At 40.4% G+C, this 23,200-nt stretch overlaps 1 long non-coding RNA gene and 1 pseudogene across 1 annotated transcript; both read left to right on the forward strand.

Annotated features, from left to right (window-relative positions):
• The window catches only part of LOC127454700 (SR-related and CTD-associated factor 8-like), a 158,114-nt pseudogene that overhangs the window by 19,193 nt on the left and 115,721 nt on the right, over nucleotides 1–23,200 (forward strand).
• Nucleotides 8,305–10,461, forward strand: LOC127454928 (uncharacterized). Its single transcript, XR_007899614.1, has 3 exons — nucleotides 8,305–8,359; nucleotides 8,477–8,540; nucleotides 10,247–10,461. It is a non-coding gene; the product is annotated as an uncharacterized LOC127454928 (long non-coding RNA).

A 23,200-nucleotide genomic window follows, 5' to 3' on the forward strand; every position in this document is an offset into this window, starting at 1 on the left:
TCGGTGGGGCGCGTGGTGAGTTGTGCGTGGTTGCCGCGGTGGATGGTGTGAAGCTTCCACACGCGCTATGTCTCCATGGCAACGTGTCTCAACAAGCCATGTGATAAGATGCATGGGTTGACGATCCTAGATGCGGAGGCAACTGGGATTCATCCTCTGCCACCTGGACTGAGGCTAATCACTACGCCACCATGAGGACTTAAAAGCACATTGGGAATTGGGCATTCCAAATTGGGAGAAAAAGGGGAAAAATCCAAATAAATTAAAAAATAAACAGGTTTTCCCCTGATTTAAGCAATTTTTTTTTTTACTATTGTTGTCAGATTTTATTGGTGATTACACGTTATTGAAACCTAAGCTTGGCCAGCAGTTTTGTAGATTTCAGATTTTCGTCATTTAAGTAGCTAGAAACTGTACTTGCAAGAAAATAGTTGCCTGGGGGTGTTACCAAGTTAGGCTGACTGGACTAACTTTACGCAAAATGATTTTGTTGCGCTGTTTCTTGGTCGTTACAGTTTCCGCGGACCTCCCATTTCCCAGCACGCTCGTCTGCCCCAATCAGGCTTCTGGATGAGTTCGCCGGCTCTTCTCATGGCGAGTCTGGCTTCTTGTTCAGAGCCTACGAAGATGATGAGCTCTCGAGCACAGCATCGGAGAGCGGGCTTGTCCAGTCGGATTCAGAAACCTCAGCTTGGCTTCCCCCTTCAGGGACGATTGCCCAGTCACAGGCCGATGCCAAAATGATGGACATGCTTTCCCGGGCGGCCGCGAGCGTCGGGTTTGAGTGGAACCCGCTCAAAGCAGCCACGCCCTGCTCCAGTGCCATTCTTCTTGGAAGTGCACGAGGAGCTGACGAAATCGTGGGAGGCACCTTTTACTGCCCGGCCCCGATTCCGCAGTTCCCCCGCTCTCACTACCCTCGATGGCCTGGCAGCCAGGGGCTATACGGCGATTCCCCTGGTGGATAAGGCACTCGTGGAGCACCCCATCTGCTCATCACCACTGGCTCTGCCGCAGCCCGCCCCTTCGGTCCGGCCCCGGCGTGGAGCCCACCGCAGGAAGCAGACACCACCCGTCTCACAGCCGGATTTTGCTGCATGCAAGTGTCTGCGGTACCCAACAGTTCAGCAAAAGAGCGTCTTCCTTCCTCCCTTGTCCACTTGGTCCCCCTTGCACGGAACTTGGACACGTGGCTCGCGCTTTCCAATCCATCGCGATGGCTGATCCAGACCGTCCGACTCGGCTACACGATTCAGTTCGCCAGGCACCCACCCAGGTTCAGCGGTATTCACTTCACCTTGGTCAAGAGTGAAAACACTGCTACCTTGCGCGCGGAGATTGCTACCCTCCTACGGAAGGGCGCGATAGAACCTGTCCCTCCAACCGAGATGAAGAAGGGGTTTTACAGCCTCTACTTCATTGTACCGAAAAAAGACGGTGGGTTGCGGCCTTCTTGGACCTGCGAGTACTGAACCGGGCCTTACAAAGACTCCAGTTCAAGATGCTGATGCAAAAACGCATTCTGGCGAGTGTCCGGCATCAAGATTGGTTCGCGGCGGTAGACCTGGATGCGTACTTCCACATCTCGATCCTTCCTCGACACAGACCCTTCCTGCAGTTTACATTCGAGGGTCAGGCATATCGGTACAAAGTCCTCCCTTTCAGCCTGCCCCTGTCTCCTAGCATCTTCACGAAGGTCGCAGAGGCTGCCCTTGCCCCGTTAAGGGAGGTGGGCATTCGCATTCTCAACTATCTCGATGACTGGCTAATCCTAGCTCACTCTGGAGACATGTTGTGCACAAACAGGGACCTGGTGCTCTCACACCTCAGCCGACTAGGGCTTCGGGTCAACTGGGAAAAGAGCAAGCTCCTCCCGGTTCAGAGCATCTCTTTTATCGGTTTGGAGTTGGACTCAGTCTCCTTGATGGCATGGCTTACGAATGAGCGTGCCCAGTTGGCCTGTTTGAAGGTGTTCAAGCAGAAAACAGCAGTTCCACTAAAACGTTTTCAGAGGCTCCTGGGGCATATGGCCTCTTCGGCGGTGGCCACCCCGCACGGGTTGATGCATATGAGGCCACTTCAGCACTGGCTCCAGACTCGAGTCCCGAGATGGGCATGGCGCCACGGGACACATCACGTGGTCATCACGCCGGTCTGTCACCGTCTTTTCATCCCTTGGACCGACCTCTCATTTCTACGGGCCTGGTCTCATTATCTGAACATTACTGTATTACAGAGATGGGACCAAGTCATTGTTTTACGAGTCACAAGTAAGTCTCAATTCTTTGCATTCAAGTCTCAAGTCAAGTCCCAAGTCAAGACAGGCAAGTCCAAGTCAAGTCCCAAGTCCTCAACTTTAAGCTTCAAGTCATAAACAAGTGCTCTAAATTAGTGTAAGATTATTAATTACCATATTAAATTAATATTAATTTATAACAGGAAGGCTTTTAAAGTATGTTCATCACTTCCCAGTTCAATTTCATGTGAGACATACTGTATATTTTCACTAAGGGCACTGAGCTATCTCAGTTTAATTTGTCTGCATAGGGATGTGCTTGAAAGTTATAAGTGTGTCTTGTAGGGCTTTACTGGTTGTTTAGATCAGTGTTACTATCAGAAATAATTAATAATTATTTCTGTAGTTATTAATTAATATTTAAATTAATTAATTGGATCTAATTCATTAAAACCTCATATGGGACTCCAGTAAATGTAGTGTGCTACATTTAGGAGCAAGTTTGGTTATTAGCAATAATTAATCATTATCAAAGAGAATTACTAATTATTAAAATCAATAGAACATTGATGAGAATCAATTTTAGCTTTTTATAATCCTTTAAAATCAACAATTATCAAAGATAATCGTCAATTGTTAACATCGATGAAACATTAATTAAAATTAACACTAGCTTATTGATCATTCAAATTCAACAATCATCAAAGATAATTATCAATTATCAAAAATCAATAGAATATTAATAAGGATTAACATTGACGGGGCACCACCCTGAAATCAGGGACTAATAACCGAATATTAAAACAGTCTCAATATTAGATTGTTTTCTTAGGAAAATCGGCATCTGAAGAATATCGATTTTCGGGAAAAAAAAACAATGAATGAAGGTTTGAATCTGAGCACTGACATCCCGTCAGCATGACACAGGTGTATGCAAAACCAAAACAAACCAAAACACTTCTCTTTGTAATATAAACAAAGTTTATTTATGCAGTAATATCAATTAATAATTAATACAATGCAGCAAATAAACTTCCGATTTACAACTACAAACTAAACAGTGATGTGATTCGATATGGAAATAAAAATAATCCTATAACACATAAGGTGTGTGTGTGAGACAGTGTGTGTGTGTGTCAGTGTGGTTAGTGAGAGAGAGAGAGAGAGAGATGATTAAGTGACAGCCCGAAAGCTGATTTCGCGATAGCTGGAGAGAAAGCAGCTGTGCTCATCACTCAGAGACGCGGTTTTACGAGCGGGGCTCGTAAAAGTCCTGCATTATTTGACTCTTTAATGGATGAACTCAGTTTCTGTTTCACCCGCGATGGCGAAATTGCACAATCCAATTTGGTTGGACCACAATACAGCAAAACAAATTTGTGATAATTAATACCCTGAGTATTAATAATGAGCGGACATGGCAGTCCGTAAACTGTACAAGCAAAAACCTTGAAACACAAGAATAACACACTATAATATTCTATCTCTGCCCAGACGTAACCTCTTACTTGAATCGCATGAGGACACAGGTAGAATGTGTTTTCCTCCGTCCTTTAACTTTGACCCGGTTCCTTGAGGCTTGGTTGATGACGGGAGGCCGTTTCCTCGCTCTGTCGGCGGGCGGTACGGCTGTTGATTCTCGGTGGCTGGCGGAGAACTCAGAAATGTCGACTTGATTGAAGATGGAAGAGAAATCTTTAATCTCTTCACTTCTGTAGGCAAACGGGTGAAGATGCGAATTGCTTGGCGGTCTCCTTCGGATCCGTTAGAGTGTTTGGTTGAACACAGAGTAATCTCAACTCGTCCAGCGAGATGGAGATTGTATGGCTACAGTTTCAAGTCGGACATTACTTCCTTATGCCACGAGGTTGCACCGGAGAGCAGTAAAAAGCTACGTCCGTATTCGGTGAACTAAGTCGCTGGAAGCGAATTCTGGAAGCATTTCAGAATTATTTGAACTCCTGATGATGTCATGTTTGAGGGACGTTCTGTTGTGTGCCTCATCCAATAGGAGTTGAGAGATCGATCCTTTAGTGAGCAAGGCTTCATGGATTTGTAGTCTGTTTTGGACTCCCTTTGTTTGATTTTGGCGCGATTTTTATCAGTATAATTTACGACATGGAATGTGTGGGGGCTGAGTTAGGTTTTACGACTGTTAGGCCTGCCTTTGTCTTCTATCTGAATACATGAGGCCCAACAGTCTTAAAGAAATATTCCAGGTTCAATACAAGTTAAGCTCAGTTGACAGCATTTGTGGCATAATGGTCAATTTATTACCACAAAAATTAATTTCGACTCATCCCTCCTTTTCTTTAAAGCAAAAATCGAGGTTACAGTGAGGCACTTACAATGGAAGTGAATGGGGTGAATTTTTGAAGGGTTTAAACAGAAAAGTGAATATTATAATTTTATAAAAGCACTTACTTTTAAAACTCATGTATTATTTGAGCTGTAAAGTTGTTTAAATTGTAATTTTTACAGTCATGTTAGGGATTTAGGGTTTGTTGACATTACATCGTCATGGCAACGAAGTTGTTAAATTGGCTATAACTATTCGCTATAAAAGAAAAGCTTAAGCTATTTTATCACACTAAAATCATGTGAACACACACATTGTTTGTCTTGTGGCTATACTTTTGAAACAGTTAGTATTTTAACGTTCAAATATTATTATTTTTTAAGAAAAGGATGGACGAGTCAATTACTTTTGTTGATAATATTATGCCACAAAATGCTGTCAGTTGAGCTTAACTTGTATTGAACCTGGAATATTCCTTTAACAAGTGCAAAAATGACACTGTCACTTTAACAAGCAACGAGCATCTCACAGACTCGTGCAGGTGCCCCGGTTTATTAACGAGAAACAAGTCTCACTTTTTTTTGTGCATCCATGAAATTTGTGATTAAAATTAATATTTCTTTTTACTTTTTATCTGACTGTAAAGAAAAGGAAGGATATTAAAAGACACATTATTCAATGAAAGTGGAGTGCGGGATCTCATCTTTGATGTCACATTACACGGAAGAAATGTTCTGTTTTAATCTCAATCACTTTTCAACAAAAAAGGCGATTTTCCAGGTATTCAAGTACTTACATTTCTAAAAGCTAACTGTAAGCACTTCAAGGACCTTGTGCAAACCCTATAAACAGTGTAGATAAAAGCACAGTAGGTGTCAAATCAAGCAATTATGATGTTTAAGAGGTTATGATGTTTGATCTTTGTTTGATATGGTTTGTCATTTTTTTGGTATGCGATTTTTCAAAATTCAATATATTGTCCCATCCCTAGTAGCTAGCTAACCCAGCTAACAAGGTAAGTCAAATGCTACTCAACCATAGCTGACATGGAAACATTAAAGGGGCCCTATTATGCTTTTGGGGATTTTACCTTTCCTTTAGTGTGTAACATAGCTCTTTGTGCAGGCAAAGGTCTGCAAAGTTACAAAGCACAAAGTCCATGCAAAAAGGAAGTTATTCTCTTCCACAGACAACACTGCTCAATGTAATGTTAGGACGGCATATATTAATGAGGCGATACAAGCGTAGCTCTGTTTCTGTTCCTTTATTAACCACTGTGCAACAGCTTTAAACAATGTGAATGCCCTCACATCTTCATCTCCACATCTGCTGACTCTCATTTCCGTATTCACCGTATTAGCTGCGCATATCACAAACAGATTTGTCACTCTCTATATTACCAAATATAACCTAAACATATTCCTATGCTATCATTACATCTCCCCCCTTTTGAGCTTTAACAATATTATTCTGTATTAAACATGTGAGAGTACCACAATAATACCAGTAAACAAATATAACAGCTATTCAGTGTCTTTTTTTCTTTCACTATATCAGTGTAATATCAAACTTCTTATTCAGACAATGTTTAGAAACTAAATCTTGTTTAGAACCACAAACAAGTATCTAGGGATTCCAGGTAGACTACCAGTCACCCACATAGATGCTGAGGATTATTCTGCCCCATGTAGCAATCTATGTACTAACTATGAAATCTTTCAAGTATCCAGGCTGTTTAACAACTCTTCCTCTGGATGTGATGACATTTTTAATTATTCTGGAACATCTTGCCCTTTGTTTTGAATCTGAGCAGTTTGTTGCTGTTCAACTTGTCTGTTCTTCATTCACACTCCTTTCCTCCTCTGACTCACATTGGTGTGAAAGTGAGTTGAAGAAACGTAAATGTTTTCTGTTTCTCCATAGGTTTCCATTTTCTTTGCAAATTATGTATGATCTTGGAGAAGTGTGTTTATGAACAACTGTAGCAGTCTTGTTCCATCTTTTTTTGCTGTCTGTTTTGACTGTAATGGGATCTCCAGGTTTGAGCTTAGGCAATGGTCTACAAGCATGACGTCTGTCATAATATAGCTTATAGTTGGATTTCGCTATATTGTCTGTCGCTCTCACTTTTGAGAAATCAGGCCACTCAGGCATCAGTTTCCTCTCCAGAACAGGAACCGGTGTTCTCAACTGACATCCTAGCATCAACTGTGTAGGGCTGTATCCTGTTGCTTGAATAGGTGTAGCTCTGTAGGCAAGTAAAGCTAGAAAAGGATCTTCCTGCCTGAGAATGTGCTTTGCGGTTCTCACTGCTCTTTCGGCCTCTCCATTTGACTGTGGAAAATACGGGCTCGTGGTGATGTGATGAAACCCGTACGCTTTGCAGAATCTTGGAACTGTTGACCAACAAACTGTGGACCATTGTCAGTAACAAGGGTATCAGAACAACCCCATCTGGCAAACATGTTGCTTAATTTCAATGTCACTGTCTTTCCTGACATGTCTGGAAGAAAAGCAATGTCAATGAATCTAGAAAATTAATTGACCAATACGAGGTAGTTTCTTTTGTCAATCTCACAAATATCAGCTGCAGTTCTCATCCATGGTGCATCTGGTAACGGAGTAGTTATCAGAAGTTCTCGTTGTTGTGCTGGCTTATTTGTTTGACAGTATGTGCAGTTTTCTGTGTATATCTGGATTTCTTTGCTAATCCAAGGCCACCAAACACTCTATTTAGCACGTTCTCTGCACTTGACGATTCCTATGTGACTACCATGAAGTTTTTTTTCTTGACCTCGGCTCTCATGATGCTTGCAATAATGATCCTGTCACTGTAAATCAGAAGATTATGACACACAGATAACATATCCTTCACAGCAAAGTAAGGCTTAATGTGCTCTGGTACTTGTGAAGAATACTTTGGCCATCCCTGTGTAACATACTTCATTACCACCTTCAACTCAGTGTCAGTCTTTGTGCTTTTTATTACCTCGTTCAGCCGTGAGCCTGACATTGGCCAAGCCGCTCTTGTGGACTCCTACAGAGCTGTGATGTCATCAATAAATCCCATGGAATCCAGTTGCGGTGTTGAAGATGGGTGTCTAGAAAGAGTATAAGCAACAACCAACAATTTTCCTGGTACATACTCAGCATTAGCATTGAATCTCAGCAGTCGGATCAAGAGCCGCTGGCATCTTAAAGGATCCATGTTAATCTCCTTGCTATTGATGAGTGGAATCAACGGCTTGTGATCCGTGTGAATTACAAAATTGTCGACCGTACAGGTATTTGGAAAACCTTTCACATGCCCAAACCACACTGAGACATTCCTTTTCGATATGTGCATATCTTGTTTCAGTATCGGTTAAGGTAAGCTATAGGTCTCAAACATCCATCCTGCTGCTGAAAGAGAACTCCTAGTCCATAGCTGCTAGCATCCACACTTACGGTGGTTGGTTTATTCACATCGAAGAAGGAAAGAATTGGTGCTTCAGATACGAGTTGCTTAACTCTTGCTAGCGCTTGTTCCTGTGCATGACTCCAAGTCCAAACTGTATCAGCTTTCAGAAGATCATTGAGTGGGCGGGATATATCTGCGAATCCAGGTAAATATTGTCCTAGATAATGGACCATTCCTAATATCCTTTTCACTTCCGTCACGTTCTGTGGTTGGATATTCATTATAGCCTCAACTTTTCCCACATCTGGCCTTACACCATGAGCATCAATGATGTGACTCAGAAACTGTATCTGTGTTTGTCTCAACAGACATTTGTCATCATTGAGCTTCAGTCCAGCATTGGAAAGGATTTTCAGGATTCTCTGTAAGCGACGATCATAAATCTCTTGTGTTTCTGCATAGACGATTATGTCATCCATGTACGCTGCTGTGCCTTCATGATCTCTTAAGAGGTTGTTCATTTCTCTCTGAAATATTTCAGGCATGCTGGAAATACTGAAGGGAAGCCTATGGAAGAAATACCTCCCAAACGGTGTGATAAATTGGTGAGTCGAGCACTCTCTCTCTCTCTCTAATGGAATTTGCAAAAAAATCCGCTCGCGGCATCTAAACTCAGCAAAGAAAGAAACGTCCCTTTTTCAGGACACTGTATTTTAAAGATAATTTTGTAAAAATCCAAATAACTTTACAAATCTTTATTGTAAAGGGTTTAAACAATGTTTTCAATTAATGAACATGCACCTGTGGAACGGTGGTTAAGAAACTATCAGCTTACAGATGGTAGGCAATTAAGGTCACAGTTATAAAAACTTAGGACACTAAAGAGACCTTTCTACTGACTCTGAAAAGCACCAAAAGAAAGATGCCAAGGGTCCCTGCTCATCTGCGTGAATGTGCCTTAGGCATGCTGCATGGAGGCATGAGGACTGTAGATGTGGCCAGGGCAATAAATTGCAATGTCCGTACTGTGAGATGTCTTAGACAGTGCTACAGGGAGACAGGAAGGACAGCTGATCCTCCTCGCAGTGGCAGACCACATGTAACAACACCTGCACAGGATCGGTACATTCGAATATCACACCTGCGGGACAGGTACAGGATGGCAACAACAATTGCCCGAGTTACACCAGGAATGCACAATCCCTCCATCAGTGCTCAGACTGTCCGCAATAGGCTGAGAGAGGCTGGACTGAGGGCTTGTAGGCAGGTCCTTACCAGACATCGCCGGCAACAATGTCGCCTATGGGCACAAACCCACCTTTGCTGGACCAGACAGGACTGGCAAAAAGTGCTCTTCACTGACGAGTTGCGGTTTTGTTTCACCAGGGGTGATGGTCAGACTCATGTTTATCGTCGAAGGAATGAACGTTACACCGAGACCTGTAAACTGGAGGGTCCATCATGGTCTGGGGCGGTGTGTCACAGCATCATCGGACTGAGCTTATTGTCTCAATGCTGTGCGTTACAGGGAAGACATCATCCTCCCTCATGTGGTACCCTTCCTGCAGGCTCATCTTGACATGACCCTCCAGCATGACAATGCCACCAGCCATATTGCTCGTTCTGTGCGTGATTTCCTGCAAGACAGGAATGTCAGTGTTCTGCCATGGCCAGCGAAGAGCCCGGATCTCAATACCACTGAGCATGTCTGGGACCAGTTGGATCGGAGGGTGAGGGCCAGGGCCATTCCCTCCAGAAATATCCTGGAACTTGCGAGTGCCTTGGTGGAAGAGTGGGGTAACATCTCACAGCAAGAACTGGCAAATCTGGTGCAGTCCATGAGGTGGAGATGCACTGCAGTACTTAATGCAGCTGGTGGCCACACCAGATACTGACTGTTACTTTTGTTAGTCACATGTCTGTGAAACTTGTTCAGTTTATGTCTTAGTTGTTGAATCTTTTTATGTTCATACAAATATTTACACATGTTAAGTTTGCCGAAAATAAAAGCAGTTGCAAGTGAGAGGACGTTTCTTTTTTTGCTGAGTTTAGAAGTGAGAACAGCTTTAAACAACATGAAGGCCCTCACAGCTTCATCTCTACATCTGCTGACTCTCATTTCCATATTCACCATATTAGCTGTGCATGTCACAAACAAATATACGTCACTCTCTATATTACCAAATATAACCTAAACATATTCCTATGCTATCATTATACTCAAGAACTACAAGAAACAGGCTGTTTGTAGTTTAGCCATTTCTTCCCTAAAGTATCAACATTAAAATTTATTTTTACCACTATTCCTCAGCAGCACAACCAATGCTGGGTTTTCAAGTCGGTTACTCCTGAAAGATGGTGCAGTTCCCACTTTGTTGGGACAGTCTGGCGCTTCAGCATCACAACCTGTAAGTATGTTTGATTATTTGTGGATTTATCTGCTACTGAGAGTTCAAATGCAGAGTTTTGTGTTGTAGCTACGGTATACACCCAGTGCACAGCTATAGGCCTCTGCTAACATGCTAGCTAATGTTATTGTGTAGAAATAGTTTTGCTAATCAGCTGCGGGCCCACTTTTACCTACAATTGTGTAGAATTATGCAGATTGTTTGTCATTCTTACTATCATGAATAGTGATCAAGTGTTGGGTTTATTTTTACAAATGGTCATTTTATGTCTGCAATCCACAAGTGCTCGGCAAACTTGCTATGTAATGTTATTGTTTTGGTAAGGATTTACTATTCAGCTGTGGGCCGGCTTTTATCTAAAACTGTGTAACAAAATGGTCGATCTCAATAGTCTTATATAATTATATAATTACAAGCTGTAATGTTACTGCCGCTATCCTTGGTAGTCCACGGCTAACTTGCTCACTAACTCTCTAATACACCCGGTAATGTCCAACCGGGAGTAAGCCTCTGTTCGCCGTTCATATCTCTGATGAAAAAAGTTCGACTACACCCATTCCAGCAAGATGCACTATGTGTCTTTTACTTGAAGCCTTGTTAGGTTCACAATAATCAACAATGTTCTTGTAAGAAAGCTACAAAATTAAAACTTACCACTGTGAAACGTAATGCTCAAGTCGTGCTTGCGAAGGTGGTTCGGATCGATCAGCTTGTTCTTCCAAACTTTCATTATTTCATTCATTATCGGACTTGGGCTAGAGCTGGTATGGCAAAAACCAACGCCACTGTTACCATGTTACAATAGTGTTTACAGCTGCTCAGGAAGACTCGGGAGCTGAAACTCGGTTATGGTAAGGGGCGTTATATTTCCGACACGCTCTATGCGGTTGACCAGTCACAACAGACTAGGCCAGCTGACCAATCAGCAGACTGGGCTTTTCGGAAAGGGGGGCTTTAAAGAGACAGGAGGTAAATCAGAGCATTTCGGCCAGAGTATGAAGAGTGGGGAAAAGAAATGTACAGTATGAGAAAAATAATGTGTTTTTTGAACATTAAAGCATGTCAATCTATTCTAGTAGACCCCCAAAATTAAATTATGAACCTATAAATTAGCATAATATGGTCTCTTTAACAATCTCAACATACCTCAGTCTGTGGGTTTTCAGATGCCTCACAAAATCGGACATTGTTGATAAAGCGTCTGTAATTTTTGAACCACCTTCGTAAAGAAAACTATTGTATTCTTTATATCCAAATGAAATTACCTTTGGTATCATTTTGGCTGTGTCGTCCCTGAATGCGCGATCTTCAAACTTGGTCCTACTCTTGGGGAAGTTAATTGGTTGGTTGTATGATTGGTTGTATGTGGAGCGTGGAAATGCATATTTGAAAATCAAATGAATTGTTTATTGGGTAAAATGAATCATTGATTTGCTGCACATTTTTAAATGTACAATTCTGATATTTTGTTGTAGAAGGTATCAAGTCTTTCCAAGTCAGAGGGCTAGAGTCCTAGTCAAGTCGCTAGTCATTGTTGTCCAAGTCGAGTCGCAAGTTTCTTTGATTATGTTGAGTCGCAAGTCATCGAATTTGTGACTGGAGTCCAAGTCAAGTCCAAGTCATGCGAAATGGATATCGTGATATGTACGTTTGCGATATTTCTATAAATTCGATGCAATCGTGCAGCCCTAGTTTATGCTTTATGAAAGGTTTTTTGTGTGAAAGTAACTCTGTCATGCAACCAGAAGTTCAGAGCATTTCCGAGGTAGACATACACTGATGTCAGAGAAGTTGTACTTTCGAAATTCCAATCTGCTGTATTTCGGCTTGGTTTCAATCTGACCTGGCGCTTTCCACACCCTTGCACCGGAGCTTACACATTCATATCCTTTAAACAATAGCAATTTCTCTAGTGTGTAGATGCCCTAATTAGAAAACAAGAGGCTTTAGAAATGTGAAGTATTAGCCTAGAGAAGGGCCTGATTCTCTAAACATCAGGAGGTTGGCAATGCTTTAACTCGTTGACCCAGAACTAGTCCTTATTCCTGTCAGTTAATCTTGATGTAGAGGGTGTGTGTGACCCTCAGCAAACCTGTCAGATAAGTTTCCTATCACTAAAGGGTTTTTTCCCTTCTCTTTCACACTGTATTTTTCTTCTGTTGCTGCCTATGTCAGCTAAAACCACTAGCAGTATGGCAAAAGACAATTCTGTGATCAATCCCATGATGCCTAATTTTATTCTGGCCCAGAGCATCTTCTCGACACCTGCTTATCAATCATACTTAAAAAGTCAACAAAAAGCCTTTGTCTCCCTTGTCTGTCATTTAGTATAAAGGAGGGCGAGGGGAGGTTTGCTTAATTCAACTGCCTTTTCTTTTAGAATTTCTTACGCTGAACTGCAAGCAAATTTGCATGAAAAATGTGAAATATTAGGCTAATCATTATATGAGTGTTATATTCTAATTTTAACATTAGTTCTCTTTCATATCCTTGACAACAGCACACAAGAGCACAATAAATTGCTAAATGTGGGTTATAGTACTTTCAACTGTCTATATATTGTTTAATGTTGATTTCTTGTAATATTTGTCACCTCTTGTGTGGTCTTGTGTACCTATGACTAGAGAACGGACTGTGGGTGGTCCGTGGGTGTGCCATCTGAGGCTGAGACTACATCTTGTGTTTCTTTTAATGCATGGCATTGTACAACTGCCAGTATCACATAGCAACTGGAATTACTTTTGTTTGGACATGCACAGATTTAAATGAATTTTCCATTATAGGACAAATTACAAATAAGGTGTTTTACAAGACTAGAAATTCAGATGAAAACCGGCATAGAGTAAGCCAGCTGTCTTATTTGGAATTCTAGAAACTGCAATAGTGGCAATCTGCTTATTTCATTTAGATGACATACTGTACATAATTGAAATATTACCAAATTCGTATTAATATAGGAATATACTTGTGCATGTAAACACACAAGAATTTAGACATACCACATCTCTGATCTGATTCAAAGTGCTCTGTTTACTTTCCTCGTTTTGTTTTGCATCTAATTAGAGGATTTGCACACAAAGGATTTTTTTCTTTCCTTTTTTTTTTTATTTTTATTTTATTTATTTATTTATTTATTTTTTTGTAAGTATTGCCTTCACAATAACAAATGTCTATCAAGAAGACACCATTAGTACCCACAGGTTTACTGGAAGTTCCAATAGAAAGAAAGAGGGTACCAGCAGCAGTGGCTATTGTGCATGCTGCTTTTCCCACTTTCTGCTCATGGGGGCATAGAGTATGTGTGGAGAGGGAGGTCAGACTCCCACAGGGAGGTCCTTCATTCTATGGATGCTGGAAGGGCTTTGGTTCTCATGTAATCAAACCCCTGAGAATCATAGCCTGCCATTCTGTTGACATGGAGTTTTGGTGGGGTGGGGTGGTTTCAAAAACATGATCTCTGTTGACAAAAGAAGCTGAAAAAAAATGAACATGTTAGTGCTGGACAATCTATCAAATATACTGTATGTACTGCAAAAATTATTTTCTTACTGGGTAGTTTTGACTGTTGACTCTCTTTGAAGCCCATATTTATAATGCATTGTAAAGTCATCATAATGCATTCATAATGTCTCATACTACATCTTATAATATGTTATAACTTCTCGTAAATAATTGTAACTACATTTATAATATATTATAATACTTAACCAAGTCATAGTTATACCTAAAAGAGTATAATGCATTATAACCCAATAGACATCAAATTTTATCCTCAAAAGTTGTAATGTTATTTAAAGCATACTGTATATTAGGTATTGTAAAAGTGCTTTCTACAAAAGCAGCATATTGTAAACAGCTGTAAGGATTGACATGATCATATACCATTATAAGTGGTCTTGACCTGCTTTAAGTTACAAAAGCAATGTCTTAACTACAGTCATAACATACATTTGTAATATACAATAAATTACAAGTCAAGCTTATATCATGAAATGTATAGAAAAATGCACAGAATACAAAAGGAACACAAGGAACAAAAGGATTCTTGATGTAAATTTTGAGACGGTAAGAAAAACACTTGTAAAACTACAAGGTAGTTAAAACATATGTAATCTAATGGATGTTAATAAGAAGACATTGCTTTTGTCACTTTACTTATATATAATAAAAATATATATAATGCATTGTATCTTCTACAGATATAATTTGGTTGTAGTCATGTTGTTATGCATTACCCTATAAGGTATAACTATGAAAAGGTAAGTATTATAATGTATTATAATTGTGGTTACAATTATTTATGAGAAGTTGCAACATATTATAAGACTTTATGAGTGCATTATAATGTAATTTCTTCTTGTTTTAGTGATGTATAGATATTTTACCGGAAAATATGACAAAATACTCAATAAGAAAATGCCCCCCCATCTGCTCTGGAATTAACACTCTGTGCTATGTGACATCAGGAATATTCCAAACAGCCCCAACGTTCCTTGATGCTTCCTACAGTGTCTTGGGCAAAACATGAAGAAGCAGAACTTCTGCTTCAGCGTCCAAAAGGATATTGTTCAGGAAATGTTGTAATTAAAAGTGGAACCATTGAAAGGCTGGGCGCCAAATGAGTGACACAGCTGAAACTGCCATGAAAGTCTAAGCCTGGCCTGGTGATGGGCCCTGCATCACAAGATGTCTGATTGCCAATCAGGTTTAATCTCCAAAACTGTTTTTTTTTTTTTTTTTTTTTTGCTGAAGGAAAGACATTTTAGAACCTTCTCCTCCTTTAAATTACATCTAAAAACTCATCTCTTCACTCAGTGTTATCTCTCGTCTGCTTGTTAGGGATTTTTTTTTGTGTGTGTGTGTATGTGTTATCTGTCCGTTTGCTGTATTTCATGTATTTGCTCTCATGTAAAGCGACCTTGGGTTCAACCTAGCTTGGGTTTGACCTAGGTTTATTTTCTCAAAAATAGTAAACATTTGTCTCATTTAGGGGTGCACCGATCGATCAGCCACCAATCTAAATCGGCCGATCTTCGTCTTAAGTCTGTGATCGGCGATCGTGCCTAGAATCAGGGCCGATCTTTTTTGCAGCAGGCAGGGAATCACACATACACTGTGTAAACGTTCTCGCAAGAAGGAAGCGGGAAGCGGGGTGGCAGTCCAGGTAAATCAGCTTTTATTCAAGCATTTTCAGCTTCACAAAGAAGTGGCTTTTCAGCTTCACACATAGAATAGGCTTTTCAGCTTCACAGATAAAGAAGTGGCTTTACAGCTTCACGCAACTCTCTCCCCCGGTCCGTGGCTCTGGTGGCCTTTTAAGCCCGTCTCCGTCGTCACTGAAACAAGACACAGGTGTTTAGTATTAACAACCACCAGGTGATGGCCCTTACCTCTTCCTCTCTCCCCAGTGACAGACACATGACCACGTCCCGCTCCACATGCTACTACTTTAATGAATGAGAGCTTTTTCAGCCCTTGATGCATGACAGTGTGGCCTCTGGTGGGTGAATTGTTGCCAATTCTAAGTATTTACGAATTTAAACTTTCAGACCTGCTGTTATTCAGATGAATCTGCAGGTTTGTTTTTAAAAATATGTAAGAATTTAACGTGTATGCAATATTAAGTTCCCATTTTCTAGAGTCATTATGGTTGTAATTCTGACTCGCTGCACTGTGAGCACAGAGAGGATAAAGAGACTGCAAACTGGTATAAAAATGAATTAAACAACAAATTAACATGCATATACAAATATGAGTATATGTGATGTAAACGTAATGGAGATATATATATATATATTTATTTTATTTTTTTATACATATCTCTGCTGTGTGTGATGCTCTCATAGTTTTTACTGCTTACCATTATGTCACAATGACCTTTTGATATTGACAACAGAACAATTCATAACTGTTTCAAAACAAATAAATGTTAGTGTAACATTCGAGGTTGTTACCCCTCCTACCAACCACCAGAGGGAGCCCTCTCCCGAATACTAACTCTGTACCGTTTCTATACCAAACTGGATCTAAGGAGTGCTTATAACATCATCAGGATCCGAGAAGGGGATGAGTGAAAGACTGCATTCATCACCACCAGGGGGCACTATGAATATTTAGTCATGCCGTATGGACTTGCTAACGCCCCCTTGATTTTTCAGTCTTTCATCAACGAGACTTTCAAAGACTTACTGAATCATTGTGTGGTGGCTTACATTGACGACATCCTCATCTACTCACAAAACATGGAACAACATATCCAGCAGGTCAAGACAGTCTTGTCACGTCTCCAGGAACATCAACTATTCGTCAAGGCAGAGAAATGTGAGTTCCATACCTCTCATACCACCTTCCTGGTTTACAACATCAGCCATCAAGGTGTAGAGATGGATGTCTAAAAGGTAACAGCTGTCACCGAATGGCCTCGACCTACTAAGCTCAAGGAACTACAGTGGTTCCTGGGCTTTGCCAACTTCTATCGCCGTTTCATTAGGAACTACAGTACCATTGCAGCACCACTCACGTCATTGCTCAAGGGAAAGCCAAGCAAGTTGCCATGGAACGATGCCGCATACCAAGCCTTCATCTCTCTCAAGTCAAGCTTCACAACTGCTCCAATACTGAAACATCCTGACCCCAATCTTCCCTTCGTCATTGAGGTAGACGCTTCAGATTGTGGGATTGGAGCAGTCCTGTCACAACGTCACGGAACACCAGGCAAGCTTTACCCTTGTGCCTTCTTCTCCAGAAAGTTGAACTCAGCTGAACGTAACTATGATGTGGGGAATAAGGAGTTACTTGCCATGAAAGCGGCACTTGAGGATGGCGTCATTGGTTAGAAGGGGCAGTCCACCCATTCCAAGTTATCACTGACCACAAGAATCTTGAATATATCAAGGCAGCCAAGAGATTGAATCCACGCCAAGCCCGATGGTCTTTTTTTTTTCACCAGGTTCAATTTCACAGTCACTTACCGCCCTGGCAGCAAGAACAGCAAGGCAGATGCTCTTTCACGCAGACACGATCCACCTCACCCCCAACCTTACCCTGGGTCCATCCTACCACCATCTGTCATCATAGCACCAATTAGCTGGAACATAATGGAAGAAATACAACGAGCACAACAGCATGAACCATCACCACCTAACTGCCCCCCAACCAAGCACTACGTACCCCAAGCTCTACGTCAGAGGACGATCCATTGGGTCCACACTTCCTTGAGCACAGGACACCCTGGCATCCAAAGAACAATCACTCTGGTACGTAATTCCTTCTGGTGGCCATCTGTGATTCATGATGTGACTAATTATGTGAAGTCTTGCCAGGTGTGTGCTCAATCCAAGACCCCCAGTGAACTTCCAACAGGGTTGCTTCAACCACTGCCCATACCTCAAAGACCATGGTCTCACCTGTCCATCGACTTCGTCACAGACCTGCCAAACTCCCATGAATACACTACCATTCTGGTAATCATTGACTGATTTTCCAAATCATGTAGACTTGTCCCTCTCAAGGGTTTACCCACTGCCATGGAAAGTCTTTAGGGTCTATGGATTACTAGAGGACATCGTGTCCGATCGAGGTCCACAGTACACGTCACGAGTTGGGCAGGCGTTCTGCAAACAGTTGGACATTAATGTGAGTCTCACCTGTGGTTATCACCCTCAGGCCAATGGACAGGTGGAACGTCTGAATCAAGAGATTGGCAGATACCTTGGAAGCTATTGTAGCCATGAACAGGAGAGATGGAGCGACTTCCTGCCCTGGGCCGAATATGCACAGAACTCCCTCACCCATACTTCCATGGGTCTAACCCCCATCCAATGCGTGTTGAGCTACCAACCCCCGATGTTCCCTTGGTCAGGAGAACCTTCTACAGTGCCAGCGGTGGACGATTGGATTAGGCGAAGCGAGAGGGTGTGGGACAGTGCACATGTCCGGTTACAGCGAGCTGTCAGAGCTCAACGTTTCCAGGCTGACCGATGGAGGCGTCCCCATCCCAACTATCAGCCGGGACAGAGGGTCTGGTTGTCCACAAGGAATCTCAAGTTGCGGCTACACTGCAGGAAGCTCAGTCCAAGGTATGTGGGTCCTTTCAGAATTATCCTTCAAATAAACCCAGTTACTTACCATTTAGAGCTTCCTGCTAATTACCGTATCTCTCCTTCCTTCCATGTGTCCTTGCTGAAACCCATCCACCCAGCGTCAGGCTCCGGAACCACGGATTCTGAGCCTCCACCTGAACCCAGGAAGGTGGTATGAGAGGTATGGAACTCAAATTTCTCTGCCTTGACGAATAGTTGATGTTCCTGGAGATGTGACAAGACTGTCTTGACCTGCTGGATATGTTGTTCCATGTTTTGTGAGTAGATGAGGATGTGGTCAATGTAAGCCACCACACAATGATTCAGTAAGTCTCTGAAAGTCTCATTGATGAAAGACTGAAAAATAAAGGGGGTGTTAGCAAGTCCAAATCATGCCCATCCTGATTGTCCAGCACCACGACCAAGGGGATGTCCCAGCAGAAGAACACCAGGAGTTGTTCGTAGAGGAGGGGTTCTGTAACATCTGAGGTTGTTACCCCTCCTACCAACCACCAGAGGGAGCCCTCTCCCGAATACTAACTCCGTACCGTTTCTTCATTGGTTACTTCCTGTCTGAACTATATAAATGCCATGCTGTTTCCACTGTCACGTTGCAAAGTATTGCCAGCTTACCCTGCCTTACCAAGCATTTTTCCATTGCAATTACTGATTCTTTCTTTGTTATGACCTTTGCCTGATTCCTGGATTTTCTGCTTTTTGGATACCCCTTTGTTTTGTTTGCCTTGTTGGACTGTCTTTTTGGTTTATTTGGATTATACCGCCTGCATAACGACTATCTCTATTTGCCTGACGATTTGGATTGTTTGCTTGTGTTCTAATAAACTTCCAGCACATGGATCCTGACACCGTCTCCATGGCCAGTTCATTACAGTTAGCAATTCACAATTAATGTAATTTTGGTAACTTTATCAAAAGTTTCCATTCATTAACATGCATTAGGTATCATAAACAAACAATGAACAATATATTTTACAGCCTTTATTAATTATAATGTTAGTTAATAAAATTACAATTGTTCATTGTTATTTCATGTTAGTTCATAGTGCATTAACTATATCATGTTAACTAATACAACTTTTGATTTAAAAAATGTAATAGTATATGCTGTAACTAACGTTAAGTTCATGTTAACTACAGTAATGTTGTTAAATAATGTTAACAAATGGAACCTTTTTGTAAAGTGTTACCATAATTTTACTGTGTGGGGCGTAAACTTACAACTGCACAATATAACTTGCAAAAGTATGGCAAAGGGCACTTAAAAAAAAAAAATCTGTATCGGCCAATCTTGGTGTTAAAAAATCGGAGATCGGTATTGGCCTCAAATTTCCTGATCAGTGTGCCACTAGTCTCTGTGGCACTATCAAAATTCCTGTTTTTTTTTGTTTTGTTTTTTTGAGTGACCTGTTTAGACACTGTTTGTTTGACCAACAGCAAATGAGGGGCGTATTCATAAAGCTGTTTGGAAAACGTTGTTTATTTTAGCAGTTCCATTCAGTGGTGCTAGTGTCGCAGAAATTCACTTAAGTGTCAGTTTTATAACATAGGATCTGGTTATCAGTAAATCAAAGCACTACATTTATATAATCTTTTATAGATTCTAAAATTCACTGTTTTACATGGAGGTGTAGGAAATTTTAGACGTGGGCAACACATTTGTTCATGGTTATTTGAAAACTAAATCATAACTTTTTCAAATAAAAAAAAATTCACACAGACAATATCTGTTTGGAAAAAGCTGCTGAGATCTGAAAAACTGAGGCTAAATAATTTAACTGCTTTCAAATCAAGGAAACTCCACTGACTTAATATTTTATTTTGAAATGTAATTAATATATTAATAGTTAATATGCTATTGAACAGACTCCTTTAGCCTATTTAACAAAGTAAATAGTAAATTAAAACAATAGCATGTTTCAAGTTTTTCTCAAATAAACATTGCAATTAAAGTTTTAAGTCGGACCCTATGAAATCCGTTTTATTTTTTTCAAAATTCAGCCTATATTATTACAGTAAATATTACATTATACTATACAGTAGTAATATACTTATGTCGCAATTTCTTCAATTTCACCCATCAAGCTTTTATTTTGACGTAAAAGCTTTTCCATTTTCTGTGTTTTGGATGATAATTTCACCCCTCTGGGTAAGATGCTAGAGATATGGCCCAGTGTGATTATTAAAGCGCAAAATGCTGCAACTTATTATATAAATATATCTCCAGGCGCTGTGCGCTTCACAGTGAATGTGCACGATGCTCATAAAATGTGATGTTTAACAGCACACGCTCAAATAAGCATGTGAACATTTGAAAGCAGTATAACTAAAGATCAGTATTGAATAGATCATTGACTTTATTTCTCAGTAAAGTCTCATTTGTGCTCACTGGTGGTTGACCGATGGGAAGAGCTGATGAAAAGTAGGCAGGTATTTTATTTCCCTGAAATTCCAAGTTCTTTCTGCTGAGAAATGTTTTAATTTTTGAAAGCTTCTGTAAATGGAAATAATTTTTTGTATGGAGGACAACATTAATAATAGGTAATAATAATAATAAATATAGCTGCAAGCAGCAATGACGGGCCCAAGCTCCATGGGTCCATTTCCACCCGTTGGCTTTCGGTGGACACATGCATTTGGCATTTGACATTATTCTAAACAATTTTGAAGCAACTTGGGTAAATATAAGTATTTTGTAAGAGCCACACTCCCTGCTGCCCGGTGGTGGCACTATGTCCATAACCCAAAATAGTCAAATCCATGTGATTAGCCCCCAACATACATCTCAATTTTGATCTAAATCACACATTGCACACAGAAGATGTGAGACACTGCTGTTTCCCATTTTTTGCCATTACTATGCAAACGCATTATATACTAGGCATTATTTTTGCCATGCCTCACTATGGTAACACATTCGATATTTCAAAATCTGTCAGCAATTTTGTCAGAAAGTTGTTCAGCTTGATGAGAACTATATAAGTACCAATTTTTGTGACTGTAGGTGACTCTGTAGCACCCTCTGTAGCACGCCCATTTTAAACCTGTTAACTGTCACTGACCAACAGGTGGGCCGTTTGAATGTGGCCATAAAGAAATGCTTTGTTTTATATAAAAAACTCCAATGTTCACAAACTTGGTGTCAAATTAAAGCTTAACTCAACTTTCATCTTCTGAAGTCTATTTTGCAATTAGAACATTACAGTGAAAACATTTAAAAATGTTAAGGGTGCATTTTTAAAACATGCGTCATGTGAGCAACAGTACTTAGGTTTCATGTTCTCTGCTTATGATCCATTCCAATGACTGAAGAAAAAACAGCATGCATTTCATTGTGAGGGTCCACTGATGAAAATGCAACAACCTCATCAGATTGGTTAAGTAACATTATTACCTTCTAGTTGAAGTTCTGTTAATATTTTTGAATCTGTGATTATTTAGCAGCTTTATTCACCTGAAATGTCTGCTAACATTATGCCAATTGTTTATAATGGAAGTGTATTATACAGGAAAAGCTTTTACGTATGTAAATATGTTTGATGCTATTTGTTAAAATAAATGTATACATAATATAATATAAATGTGAATCTATCTATCTATCTATCTATTAGGGGTGTAACGGTTCTCGGTAAAAAAAAAAAAAAAAAAAAAAACGCATGGTTCACCACCCACGGTTTGGTAATCATTTGCTCTGAGGTTCATCTCTAGTTTAATAATGCATCTGGATCATACACTTTGGTAAAGAAAATAAAGTGCCAAATAGACATGCGCAGTTCTAACCTCCGCTAATGCACCTGTATGGCTCTGTAGGTGGACACATTTCGCCTGTGTTTCACGTGGGTCAACTTTCTACAGGGAGAAGTTGTCCTATTAACTGTAAGTATGTTAAATCAGTTGATGATTCGCAGTTCTGCACACATTGGTGTGAAGTTGTAAATGACAAGCTGAGAAAACATGCCACAAGATAGAAGCCCCTGCGTCATTCAAGTCTCCTGTCTGGGAACTTTTTCTTTTTGTGGTCAATCAAAACAGTGATGGTCTAAAAACATTTACAAAACAGGCACTGTTTGCAGACATTGCTTGACGTGAGTTCCATATACTGGTAACACATCGATGTTTGATTATTTATTTACGCTGATATCATCTGGGAATATATAGCGCGCGGTGCGCACAGAGCCGCACTTTAGCCCGAAACTGCACACAGACACAATCCCTTCCGTCTTTAAACAGGCACTCACTGCTAGTTCAGACAGACATGAAACAAAAACTAAAGTGCTCGGGGTGTTCATTGCCAAAGTCGTGTTGCCCTTACTCTGTTGATGAAGATGTTGTATTTCCACGTATGATTAAAACACTCATGTTGCATTATGACATCCCTCCTAGCATACATTTTTACAGCAAGGTTATTCATACTATAGTGATGTACAACTTCTGAATATTGAATATATGTTGATTTGAGTATGAAATGCATATTATGTTGATGCATATAGCATAAATGCAGGTATTAAGTTAAATGCTGAGTTAGTAATTAGAGCATTTTTTTGTGTTTTTTTAATTTTTATTTTATTTATTTATTTATTTTTTTGTTAGTTAAGGACACTAATGAAAATTAACCATGGTTTTATTCAGTAATACTGTAGTAGCCATATAGCAACTATGGTTTTACTATAGTAATATTGTAGTAGCCATGACTGAAGTAACAATGACTGCTGTCATCATTGTTTTCTTGGCAGAAATCATAGGTTTGATACAATTAAC

Source organism: Myxocyprinus asiaticus, chromosome 17, assembly GCF_019703515.2.
Source record: "Myxocyprinus asiaticus isolate MX2 ecotype Aquarium Trade chromosome 17, UBuf_Myxa_2, whole genome shotgun sequence".
Classification (NCBI taxonomy): Eukaryota; Metazoa; Chordata; class Actinopteri; order Cypriniformes; family Catostomidae; genus Myxocyprinus; species Myxocyprinus asiaticus.